Source organism: Enhydra lutris, unplaced genomic scaffold (assembly GCF_002288905.1).
Source record: "Enhydra lutris kenyoni isolate GAN:26980312 unplaced genomic scaffold, ASM228890v2 scaffoldscaffold5, whole genome shotgun sequence".
Classification (NCBI taxonomy): domain Eukaryota; kingdom Metazoa; phylum Chordata; class Mammalia; order Carnivora; family Mustelidae; genus Enhydra; species Enhydra lutris.
In genome coordinates this window covers 10,737,086-10,748,808 of record NW_019154089.1, presented here as the reverse complement: position 1 = coordinate 10,748,808, position 11,723 = coordinate 10,737,086, and positions in this window count along the sequence as shown.

Sequence of the window (11,723 nt, the reverse complement as noted above, 5' to 3'; positions counted from 1 at the left end):
TTTTTGTCCTTGCATGCATATGCTAAACTCATATTTATTAAGGATTTATATGCTGCACATTAGAAATGTTATTACAGTAGATAAGAACCTTGACCTCATGCAGGGATGGTCTCTTGATTTACTTTTACTGAAATGTTTAAACTCAAGATGAACTTGAGTCATCAAATTATTCAGCATCATGATCCATTTATTCTGAAGCTGATGTTTCTTATTATTCACTAATACCTGGTCATATTAGAAAACCAAGTAATTAGAAAACAAGAAAAGTGGTGGTAAAGTATAAAAGCATAATACTCTGCTCGAGTGGAATGTAGTATTGCCTATATAATGCATCTGATGTGTGTTTGGGGAATATATACACACAGAACCATGCACACACACACACACACACACACACACACATACACCCCACAGCAGTATGGGTCTACCTTGAAGCATAATGCTCAATGGAAAAAGGAAGAACGGTATACATAACCCAATATTATTTATTAAAATAAAACAAATAAAATAAAAATTAAATAAAATTTTAAAAAGAAGAGTACAATTTGTAGAAGAACATACCATAACTAAAAGATGCCCGGTAAGTTCACAAGAAAGACTATCCATGAGAGATGACCAGGGCATGGAAATAGGGGTAAAAGAGAATCAGTAATCTCATGAAGGAGAGGGAACCTTGAACAGGTGAATGACAGGAATGTCCAGGGCATCAAGATGGCTGACTCATTCCTTTCCACCTGTCTTTCTTGCCTGATGAAAGATAGAAATGTTTATATTAGAAGTTACATAAAGATGCACGGATAGAAATAAAACATCCTTACCTCTTGCTGTTTAAAAATTCCTGTTTAGGAATTCTCATTAGGAATAAGCATTTCATCATGGTGGTCTATAAAAATAAATATATTTTCCATTATACAATGGAAATAATTGTTTCCATTATACAAAACACCCAATTCCCCTTCTCCTAGATATTTAGATTGCTTTGAATACTTTATTACTACAAATAAAAATGTTAGGAACATTTATATGGTTAAAATCTATCATAATTTTTAGGCAATTTGTAATTATTGACCAAATATGATTGACTGATTTAAGGCTTTTGAGAACAGTGTTCTATTCTCTCTAACAAGATAATACCAGTATATATTCTCAACCTTCTTTTCTAAAACATGTTTTGTATTTTTTTTTTTAGCTCTTCTTTCATCACATCTTTGTCTTTTTGTAAGATTGGAATCATATAAAATACTATTTTTATAATCTCTCTTTCCCTTTGCCCCCATTGTGTTCCCTTATTTTCCAGATGTTCTTATTTGTATGGGATTTCATTTTTTATTTTTTCAAAGATTTTATTTATCTATTTGTCAGAGAGAGAGAGAGAGAGAGAGAGAGCACAAGCAGGGAGAGCTACAGACAAAGGGAGAAGTAGGCTCCCTGCTCAGCAGGGACTGATATAGGGCTCCATCCCAGGACCCTGGGATCATGACCTGAGCTGAAGGCAGATGCTTAACCAACTGAGCCACTCAGGTATCCTGGTTTGGGACTTTAATTCTATATGCTTGATAGGAGCTATATTTTTGTCTTTTATTAAAAAAGAGCATGTAATGAAAAATATTTTTAAAAATATTTAACTTTAAAAACTTCATGTTGAGACCTTACTTTTTAAGCCTGTGGTGGGGTGGGGAATCTTGAATGGTGCAATCAATATCTTTATATCTAAATTTTATACAATGTATAGACCGATTATAATTTTCTTTATTTTAATAACTATTATTTTAGCTGTTTGATGAAGTATGCCTTAAAGTTTTACATAGAATTGGCTTTATGGTGTGTCTGTGTAGCTCCGTTTGTTGGGTATCCCAGTCTTGATGTCCACTCAGGTCATGATTTCAGGGCTGTGGGATCCCACAAACCTTCCCCCTCTCCCCCCACCCCCAAATCAGGTTCTGCTCTCAGCGGGAAGTCTGCTTGAGATTCTCTCTCTCCTTGCCCCTCTTCCCCTCCCCCTGCTTGGGCATACATGTGTGTACTCTCTCTCTCAAATAAATACATCTTAAAAAAAAAAAAAAGAATTGGCCACTCATTCATAGCTTTCATGTCTGGTATTCAGAGTAGCAAGGCAACATTTAAGATCACTTCTTAGTCTGTTGGAAAGCATTGCTTACTATACTTGTAATTCAAGCCCACTGTCGAACAGCCAGGGAAAGTTGTTCAGATTGCTTTCCTATATCTCTATGAAAGACTGAGGAGGTCAGGGGTACAGTCGTTGGGTAAATTTATGCTCAGGAATTAATTCATCATTGACTGAGCATAGAGTGTGGGCAGCAGATTCTGTGTGCTACAATAGGAAAATGGAAGGGGGAAAAATGCACACCCTTTTTCTTCCAAGAACCTTGAATCTGACTGGGAGAGATAGGATAACTTAAAGGGAAAAAGAAGTCGTGTTGTAAGGCAGCCATGTGCTGTCTGGGAAGCAGAAGAAAGAATACTATAGGACTATCCTAGATGGTGGTATGTACTAGAAGCATCAGAGGAGGTGTTGGGGCAATGCTGAGGTTCAAAGAGCAGGGAGAATTTAGAAGGATGGAGAAGAAGTTGGAAGGGTGTGTGCAGTGGGTAGGAATGGTGAGGGTTTGAAGGAATGAGGAAGGACATAGTATGGCACAGTGCTCCAGAAAGCCTAGCACTGTGATTGAATCGGAAAACAGGAGACAAAACCCTCAAAGAGGCTATGTGGTGGAATGGGGTTGGGTTATAAGAGTGAAAATTCCTCCTCAAAACAGAGAGCTTTCTACCACTCATGTGAGGGACCACTCTCTGAGCAACCGAAGCTTCCAAGTTTCTGAGCACATCTGTTTATTCACTAGTCAACTTACAAATTAAAACCAGGGACATTTTCTCTAGTTGGTGTTAGGTATGGGTTTTGACTTGTTTAGTAATGACCTCTTCATTTCAAAGATTATTTTCTCAAATGTTAACTGAAAAATATCCCAAGTATATGTCCATGAAGAAGGGAGGAAGGGTAGGCAGGAGAGGGAACAGAACTTGGCTAGTAGGAAAGACCTAGCAAATGATGCTAAGGGGCACCTAGGTGGCTCAGTGGGTTAGGCTTCTGCCTTTGGCTCAGGTCATGGTCTCGGGGTCCTGGGATCAGGCCCCACATTGGGCTCTCTTCTTGGCAGGGAGCTTCCTTCCCCCTCCCACTCTGCCTGCCTCTTTGCCTACTTGTGATCAATCTCTCTATCTGTCAAATAAATAAAATCTTTAAAAAAAATGATGCTAACAGCAAGTGTGCTTTGCACTCAGAAGGAACATGTGCTCCAGGAAAAGTACTTTTAGAAAATGAGATTAAGGGGCACCTGGGTGGCTCGGTCCTTAAGCATCTGCCTTCAGTTCAGGTCATGATCCCAGGGTCCTGGGGTAGATCCCAACATCGGACTTCCTGCTCAGGAGGAAGCATATTTCTGCCTCTCCTGTGTCCCTGGCTTGTGTTTCCTCTCTCACTGTCTCCATCAAATTAAGGAATAAAATCATATTTAAAAAAATGAGATTAAAACCAGTGAGATTTTACACCTAGAAATGAAAATATGGTGTAGAAATTCTAAGAGATTGACAAACTAAAGACAATGGAAAAAAACAAGAGCATCCTCTCTCCAAAAACAACAACAGACTCTAGAACCCAAGTTTATACAGAAAAATCAACGTGACAGGGTCCTGCTTCAGTGTTTTCATTCATTCATAACAAATTGGGATCTTACCTCTAAGTTGCAAAGCATGATTGATGAGAATGGGGATCAGCATTTGCCATAAATTACTGAAGTCCTGTTGTAGCGAAAAGAGTATGTGCGGTCTGGGACGCCTGGGTGGCTCAGTTGGTTAAGCAGCTGCCTTCGGCTCAGGTCATGATCCCAGCGTCCTGGGATCGAGTCCCACATCGGGCTCCTTGCTCATCAGGGAGCCTGCTTCTCCCTCTGCCTTTGCCTGCCATTCTGTCTGCCTGTGCTTGCTCTCTCTCCCTCTCTCTCTCTGACAAATAAATAAATAAAATCTTAAAAAAAAAAAAAAGAGTATGTGCGGTCAGCTTCTGTGCTTTGTTATCGCTGTGCTAAAACTTGAAAATTGCTCTCCTTGTGTTGGACATTCAGTTCCCTAGCTTGGGCGGGGGAGGGAGCAGGCCGAATCCTAGGTCCTGGTAGATTCTTTAATCTCAGGTTTCATAGTGGGCCCATGGCAAACCTAAAAACAGAACTTGCATTTTAGTTTTCCTTGAGTAAGCTTTAGATATTATATAGAATTGGCCTGTTATTCCTCATTTTCAAATACAGAATTTAGGATTGAGAAACAGTGTATAAGTTAACTTCTTAGTCTTTTGGAAGACATCATCTCTAATACTTGTAATTTTACATAGGTTGGAGAACACAGCATGTTGATTCACCTGTAGCAAGACGACCGGTCATTCACACAGATTCAAAATGGTAGAAATAAAATCAAATGGGAAGTCTGAACATTCTTATCTGGGCTTTCATCCCATAAAGTGAGATTTATTCAGAAAGGCCTGCATTCTGCCTCTGTTGGTGTAACCACGTGTAATGCGAAATTGAATAAGCTTATCGATGGCATCCTTCTTTGTTAGGGGCTGGCACTCTTTTTCTGTGAAAGGCCAGAGACAGAATAATTTCTGCTATCCAGAGGGGCTGGATGATCTCCATCACAACTGCTCAACTCTGTTGTTGTAGTCTAAGAGCCCTGAGGACATAAGCAATGAGTGGAATGTCAAGTAGGAAAACTTGACAAATATGGGGGGGGGGGCAATTTTCCCAGCAGACTAGTTTGCTGACCCTGATCTGTGTTTTCAGAGAAACTTAAACAATGAACTAAGTGAAAGAAATAATCAGAGTTTCAGAGTTTTAGGCTGTGGTTTCCATTACACTTTTCTCTTCTTGGTGCCAAATTAGTGTGATTTTTAAAAACCTCTATGAATTATTTCTATTATTTGGAAAAGAAACCATTGGCATTAATAATTCTAAGAGAATAAAACTCTTAAATTTTAAAAATTTTAATCTTAATTACTACTTAGCCAGAAAAATATGTACAATGTACATATACATAGCCAGAAAAATATGTACAATGTACAATGTATATATTAACACTATCTTAATATCCTTGTACATCATTGTACATCCTTGTACACCATGTACAATGTATATCATTGTACATTATACATATTAACACTATCTTAATATCCTTATTTTAGTTTGTTTAAAAAAAAAAAGTAGGACAACCCTTTGGTACAAATCCGGTTCATGTTACTGCAGTGCAAACTCCGAGGAGAGACCTGGAAAGAGACTCCAGCTGAAAAAGTGAAGGAATCCTTGACATGACTTAATGCCTTCACTGTTTTTGAAAATGGTAGGTGAAAGTCATAGACAGAGTAGTGGATTGTGTGTAAGTGGTAAAAGGCAAGATGGAAAATGAGATGTATGGTTTTCCTTATGGCAGGAAAGGAATGGAGAAGGGAAAGAAACAATTGAGTGTCTATGTCTTGGGCATTGTGCTAGAGTCTTTTGTTTTTGGTGTTTTGTAAATAGACTCGGTCATAGTAAAAATTTTATTTAGACTTTGTCTTGTTGTGAATTTCAAATTCAAGCTCTTGCTGGGCTAGAGGTTTTTGAACTGTAAAAGCAACCATGCAAGGTATTTTTACCTCCTTATTTGCAGCTGAGAGAACTAAAGCTCAGAAAAGTTACTGTCACAGTAAATGGTAGAGCCAGGATTGAAACAAGGGCTTTATAATTACAAAGCCCAGCCTCCTTCCATCGTGCTACATTGTATAGATGTGATTCTTGAAGGCAGCAGAATGTCTGAGGCATACATCAGCATCTTGGAGAAGCCTGGGGATGGCTTTCCTTCACAGTCTGTGTTGACTCTCAGGGATGCATGGCTTTTTTAGTATGAAGGAGATGTTCCTCAGGAATTGTAGAGGACAGATGGTGCTACTTAATTCTGAGGCAAAGTGGACGTAATTACTTCAAGAGTGCCTTAACCTTCAGATACATGCAGATGGCTAATAAATCCTGGTGTACAAGTGGCGAGATAGGTAAATGACTAATTTGGATGTTACTTGGCTTGTAGGAAACACCCCTCCCCCACTCCACAAAAAATCCTGTCTGGGCAAGCAGAACATTGGTGTCAGCTCTTGCAATGGAAAATTCAGTTCTTCACCCAGTTTACAGATCAAAGCCAGTTCACTGACCCAGAACCCACCGATTAAAGATCCTCCTGGAAGGACCTTACAAAGCCACAAGGATATATGATAAACACTCCTCTAATCCTCTCCCAAAGGAATGTACAAGCTTTTGTGAGGTTAACTATAAACTAGAATGAGTGGAATATTCAAACCGATTGCAGATTCTCACATACAGTTTCTTGAGCTAATGCAGCTACTGTGCCATCGGAAACACCATCCCGACTCTCGGCTTGGAAAGGAAGCAATGGAGATGTTGGAGTTCTGGCACAAGATAATCTTACAGTGCTTCTGGTGGGTGCCTGTGTGTAGGGAGATGGGTACACACACCAACTAAGTAACTGACAGAACAGCCCCCCCTTTTTTTGCTGACTTACAAAGTAACAGCAAATAAAAGCCAGGGAAAAAGTGCCAAATTGGAAATTTTCTATCCTTTCAAAGAAGTTTGAACCAACATCACATTCCACCCAGAATTTCAAAAGATTATCCCCATCTTCATAGACTTAAAGGACTTAGGAACAGGGGTTCCCACTATATCCCTTCTGATTGGACTATCTGTAGCCTCCCCACCCAACCAAAGAGAGGAATTCTAGTAGATGATGGTGGTGTTCATAAACTGATCCAAGCATCAGTCTCAGTCCCAGCTGCTGTACTGAACCTAATGTTTTAGGCAAATTGTCATTAGCTCTGGCATTTGTAATGTGCTGTTTCTCTGTTACATGTGTTCTTCTCAATTCCCACCTGGGGAATCAGCAATAATTTACATTCGCATGAAAAGGGAAGCAAGAGATACTCGTTTTCTTGGTATGTACCGTATTTTTCCTGATTGGCGCCCCAGCAAAGTTTGCAGGACCTTTGTCATCTTGCTTTTCTAATAGAACATTGTGCTTGTAAAGTTTATTAATGGTGTCCTACTAGATAGATCAATTAGCAGAAGGTGGCAAGTATTGCATAAGTATTCCAAAACTAACCAGAAGGCATATGCATTTGGGGAGGTGGGTAATAAGCCCTGTGAAGATTCAGGGTCAGCAATATTGGTGAAATCTGTGGGTTGGTAGATCATCTTTACTACAGACGGCTGATCGAGTGACAAGGTACACTATACTTAGCAGTAAGGCTCAGTTCCACTTATTGGGTGACTTAGAAGACTGGCAAGTTATACAGAGGCTTGGAGTAAGGGGAAGGCTCTACAACAGGTTTGGTACGATAGGGTAGGTGATTGTGCTAGAAGTTTTCATGATAGAAAAGGAGCCTGAGGCATCAATGGCAATCCCCAATCAAGAGGTATAGTGCAGACTTTGAGAATTTAAAACAAGGCATTTTCTTTTCTTTATTCTTTCTTTTTTTCTTTAAGTTTATTTATTTATTTTAGAGAGAATGTGCACAAAGCAGGAGGGGCAGAGGGAGAGGGAGAGGGAGAGACAATCTGAAGCAGACTCCGCACTGACTGAGAAACCTGAGAATGGGCTCTAATCTCACGACTCTGAGATCACAAGCTGAGCTGACACTGATCAAGACTAAGATGCTTAAGTGACTGTGCCAACCAGATGCCCTGAAAGACCTTTTCTTCTGTAGTGGAAAAGTATTCACCGTTTCAAAAATAGCTCCTAGGGGCACCTGGGTGGCTCAGTCAGTTAAATATTGGCCTTTGGCTCAGGTCATGAACCCAGGGTCCCAGGACTGAGCCCTGCATCAGGCTCCTTGCTTAGCAGGGAGTCTGCTTCTCCCTCTCCCTCTGCCACTCACCCTGCTTGTACTCTCTTGCTCTCTTTCTTTCAAATGATTAAATAAAATCTTTTTTAAAGAATAGCTCCTGACTTTTTATGAGGCCTTGATAAAAACTTAGTGCCTGACCTTGCAATGCCAAATGACTTTGCAATTGCTATACTTAGCATGACATGAGTTTTATTATATCCACTATTAATAATGATAATAATATTTTTAGCTTTAATTATAGCACAATCACTAATTATATGGCCATAATCAAGAGTTCTCACATCATTTGTTTCTAATGTAAGTTTTTTTACAAATTATATTTCCTTTTTTTTCCATAGTAATTTTTTTTTGTGGAATTATAAGAGACTTGATCACTCTACTCTTACCAATAGATAGATCATCCATAGAGAAAATTAATAAAGAAAATGTCTTTGAATGACACATTGGATCAGATAGACATAATATACAAAGAAAATAGAACATCCCATCCCCATACAAGAGAATACACATTGTTTTCAAGTACACATGAAACATTCCCCAGAAGAGATCATGTATTAAGCCATAAACAAGCCTCAATAAATTTAAGAAGAATAAAATCATACCATGCATCTTTTCCAATAACAATAGTATGAAACTAGAAATACATGCCAAGAAAAATAAACACAATCATGTGGAGGCTAAAAGAGATGATACTAAACAACTAGTAGGTAAATGAAACAATCAAAGAAGAAATTAAAAAAAGATGGCAACAAATGGAAATGAGAACACAATAGTCCAAGACCTTTGGGACAGAGCAAAAGCATTCTAAGAGGGAAGTATACAACAATATAAGCCTACCTCAAGAAATAAGAAAAAGCTCAAATAAAACTCTAACCTTACACCTAAAGGAATAAGAAAAAGAATAAACAAAGCCCAAGGTGAGTATATCCCCTATTACTAATAACTGCTCTGGGATATACTGGCATGTACTAGAATTATTATTAGGTTAACTGAGTATAAGGTCACTCTACTTAGGGATGATATCTTATGATCAACAGAAAGAGAGGGAAACCATTGAGTCCACTTCCCAGGCCATAAATGGAACACCGTGTTGGTGCTTGTCAGACGTGAACTCTGGCTCCACTCCAACTGTTGGAAAAGGGAAATTCCCCTAGGAGGCAAAGCTGAGACCTGTATTCATGGAAGTTCACTTGGCATGGGTGAAGAAGAGATATGGGCACCTAAAGAGTGAGCAATAGCTGAGCTGGTTGGGTAGAAGTCTTGAAGCAGTATAATGAAAAGATCAGAGTGACAAATATGTGGGAAACTGGATTCTGGAGGGTCTTTTGGGAGTGGTTGCAAGACATAGATTTTTGTGTTCCTGTTAATGTCAAAAAGAAAGCCTCAGTGCTAAGAAGTCAACAGTAAGTGGCTAGAGAGAATGACTTCTTCAGACAACCTTGTCACTCTACTGCTGGTTCACTGGGCTACCCATGGCCTGAGTGCTGGTGATGGCTAAGAGCAGGGACTTGGTCTTAACAGAACTAAACTAGCAAGTGCCACTTCCATGTCCACCATGCCAGTGTCAGAGATGAGTACTGATCCCTCAGTAGAGCACTGTCCTTCAAAGACATCATTGACAAGGCAAGAAACAACAAATGTTGGAGAGGCTGTGGAGGAAGGGGAATCCTCTTACACTGTTGGTGGGAATGCAAGCTGGTACAGCCATTCTGGAAAACAGTGTGGAGGTTCCTCAAAAAGTTAAAAATAGAGCTACCCTATGACCCAGCAATTGCTATACTGGGTATTTACCCCCAAGATACAGATGTAGTGAAAAGAAAGGGCACATGCACCCCAATGTTCATAGCAGCAATGTCCATAATAACAAAACTGTAGAAGAATGGATACAGAAGACATGGTCCATATATACAATGGAGTATTACTCAGCCATCAGAAAGGATGAATACCCAACTTTTGCATCAACATGGTTGGGACTGAAGGAGAGTATGCTGAGTGAAATAAGTCAAGCAGAAAAAGTCAATTATATGGTTTCATTTACTTGTGGAAAATAAGGAATAGCATGGAGGACACTGAAGGCAGGGGAAAATGAAGGGGGGAACATCAGAGGGGGAGATGAACCATGAGAGACTATGGACTCCGGGAATCAAACTGAGGATTTTGGGGGGGGGGGGGGGGGGAATTAGCCTGGTGATGGGTATTAAGGAGCGCACATATTGCACGGAGCACTGGGTGTTATACGCAAACAATGAATCATGGAACACTACATCAAAAACTAATGATGTACTATATGGTGAGTAACATAACATAATATTAAAAAAATACCACAAACGCAGAAAAAAAACACAAAAAACAAACAAAAAAACCCCAAAGACATAACCTAACCCCTTAGCGGTAGATTGGTTATATTTGCTCCTCCATTCTGGAAGGGGGCGGCAATTCATCATTATAAGGATATGTATCTTTCTGGCCTGCATACAGTATCTCTGTAGGCGCATTTCTAGCACTCACAGAGTGCCCCTTCTACTGTCACGGGTCTTCTATACAAAATTGTTTTAGACAAAGAAACACATTCTGTATCAATAAGTATGATAAATGGATCATAACAATGGAGTCTATTCATCTTTTTGTCTACTCTTGACCCAAAGGTACAGTTGTGGAATGGCCTATACTACAGCTCAGGAAAGAAGTGAGGTCAAGGACAAAACTCTGAAGTTTGGATTGCTCTTCTGTAGGCTGTGGTACATGAAGTGAACTATCTATTTCCAATAGATAATAGCATTTTCCCATTAACAAGAACACATTGCTTTGGGAACTGAAAGGGAAGAAGCAAGATGGGCTCCTCTTACTACCACCCAGGGGCAACTCGCTTGTAAAATGGCCGTTTCTCTGCCTGCACCTGTGGACATTTCTGGATTTGTGGAAGAATGCTTCTATCAGAGGATACAGTAAGGGTTCTACTGAACTTGAAAGTATGGCAACAACCTGGACACTTTCAACTCCAGGTCACTGCCAGTGGACTGTCAAGCCAAGAAAGGGGTTGCCATATTGGCAAGGATGATTGATTCTAGTCACCATGGGGAATCATGGTTGATATTATACAATGAGTATAGAGAAACATATGTCTAAAGGGCAAGAGATTATGGGGGCATCTTGGTGTATTTCTGCCCAGCAGTAATGATGATCAAGTAGTCATGTTCATGGCTTAACATTTTCTGACTCTAGTATATTATTTGATTACATTCACTTTGTGTTTAATTTTTTGTCTTCTTCTAGAATGTACGTTACACAATGCCAGGTATTTACTTTGTTCATTTATGTATTTTAAGTGGCTAAAACATAGTAGGGATTCTATAAATATTTTTGAATATATGAAGAACTACTAATGTAACTAATAAAAATTGAGAAGGAGCAGAAGTATTAGAAGCTAGCATAAGTGTACAAATTCCTCCTATTTCACATATGGGGGTTAATATATTGTCTCATATTCTGGTAAATCAAAACATACAAAGTAAGCATGTTATTTAAAGTTTAATGTTAATGGGTAGGGAGAGAGTAGTTGGGTTATGGACACTGGGGAGGGTATGTGCCATGGTGAGTGCTGTGAAGTGTGTAAGCCTGACGATTCACAGACCTACACACCTGGGGGCTAGTAATACATTATATGTTAATTTAAAAAGAAAAAAAAAGTTTAATGTTAAGTACTCAGAATGAATTAAAATAGACCTTATTATCAGTGGTCCTCTAGGGAGTATAAATGGGTTTGGGAAGA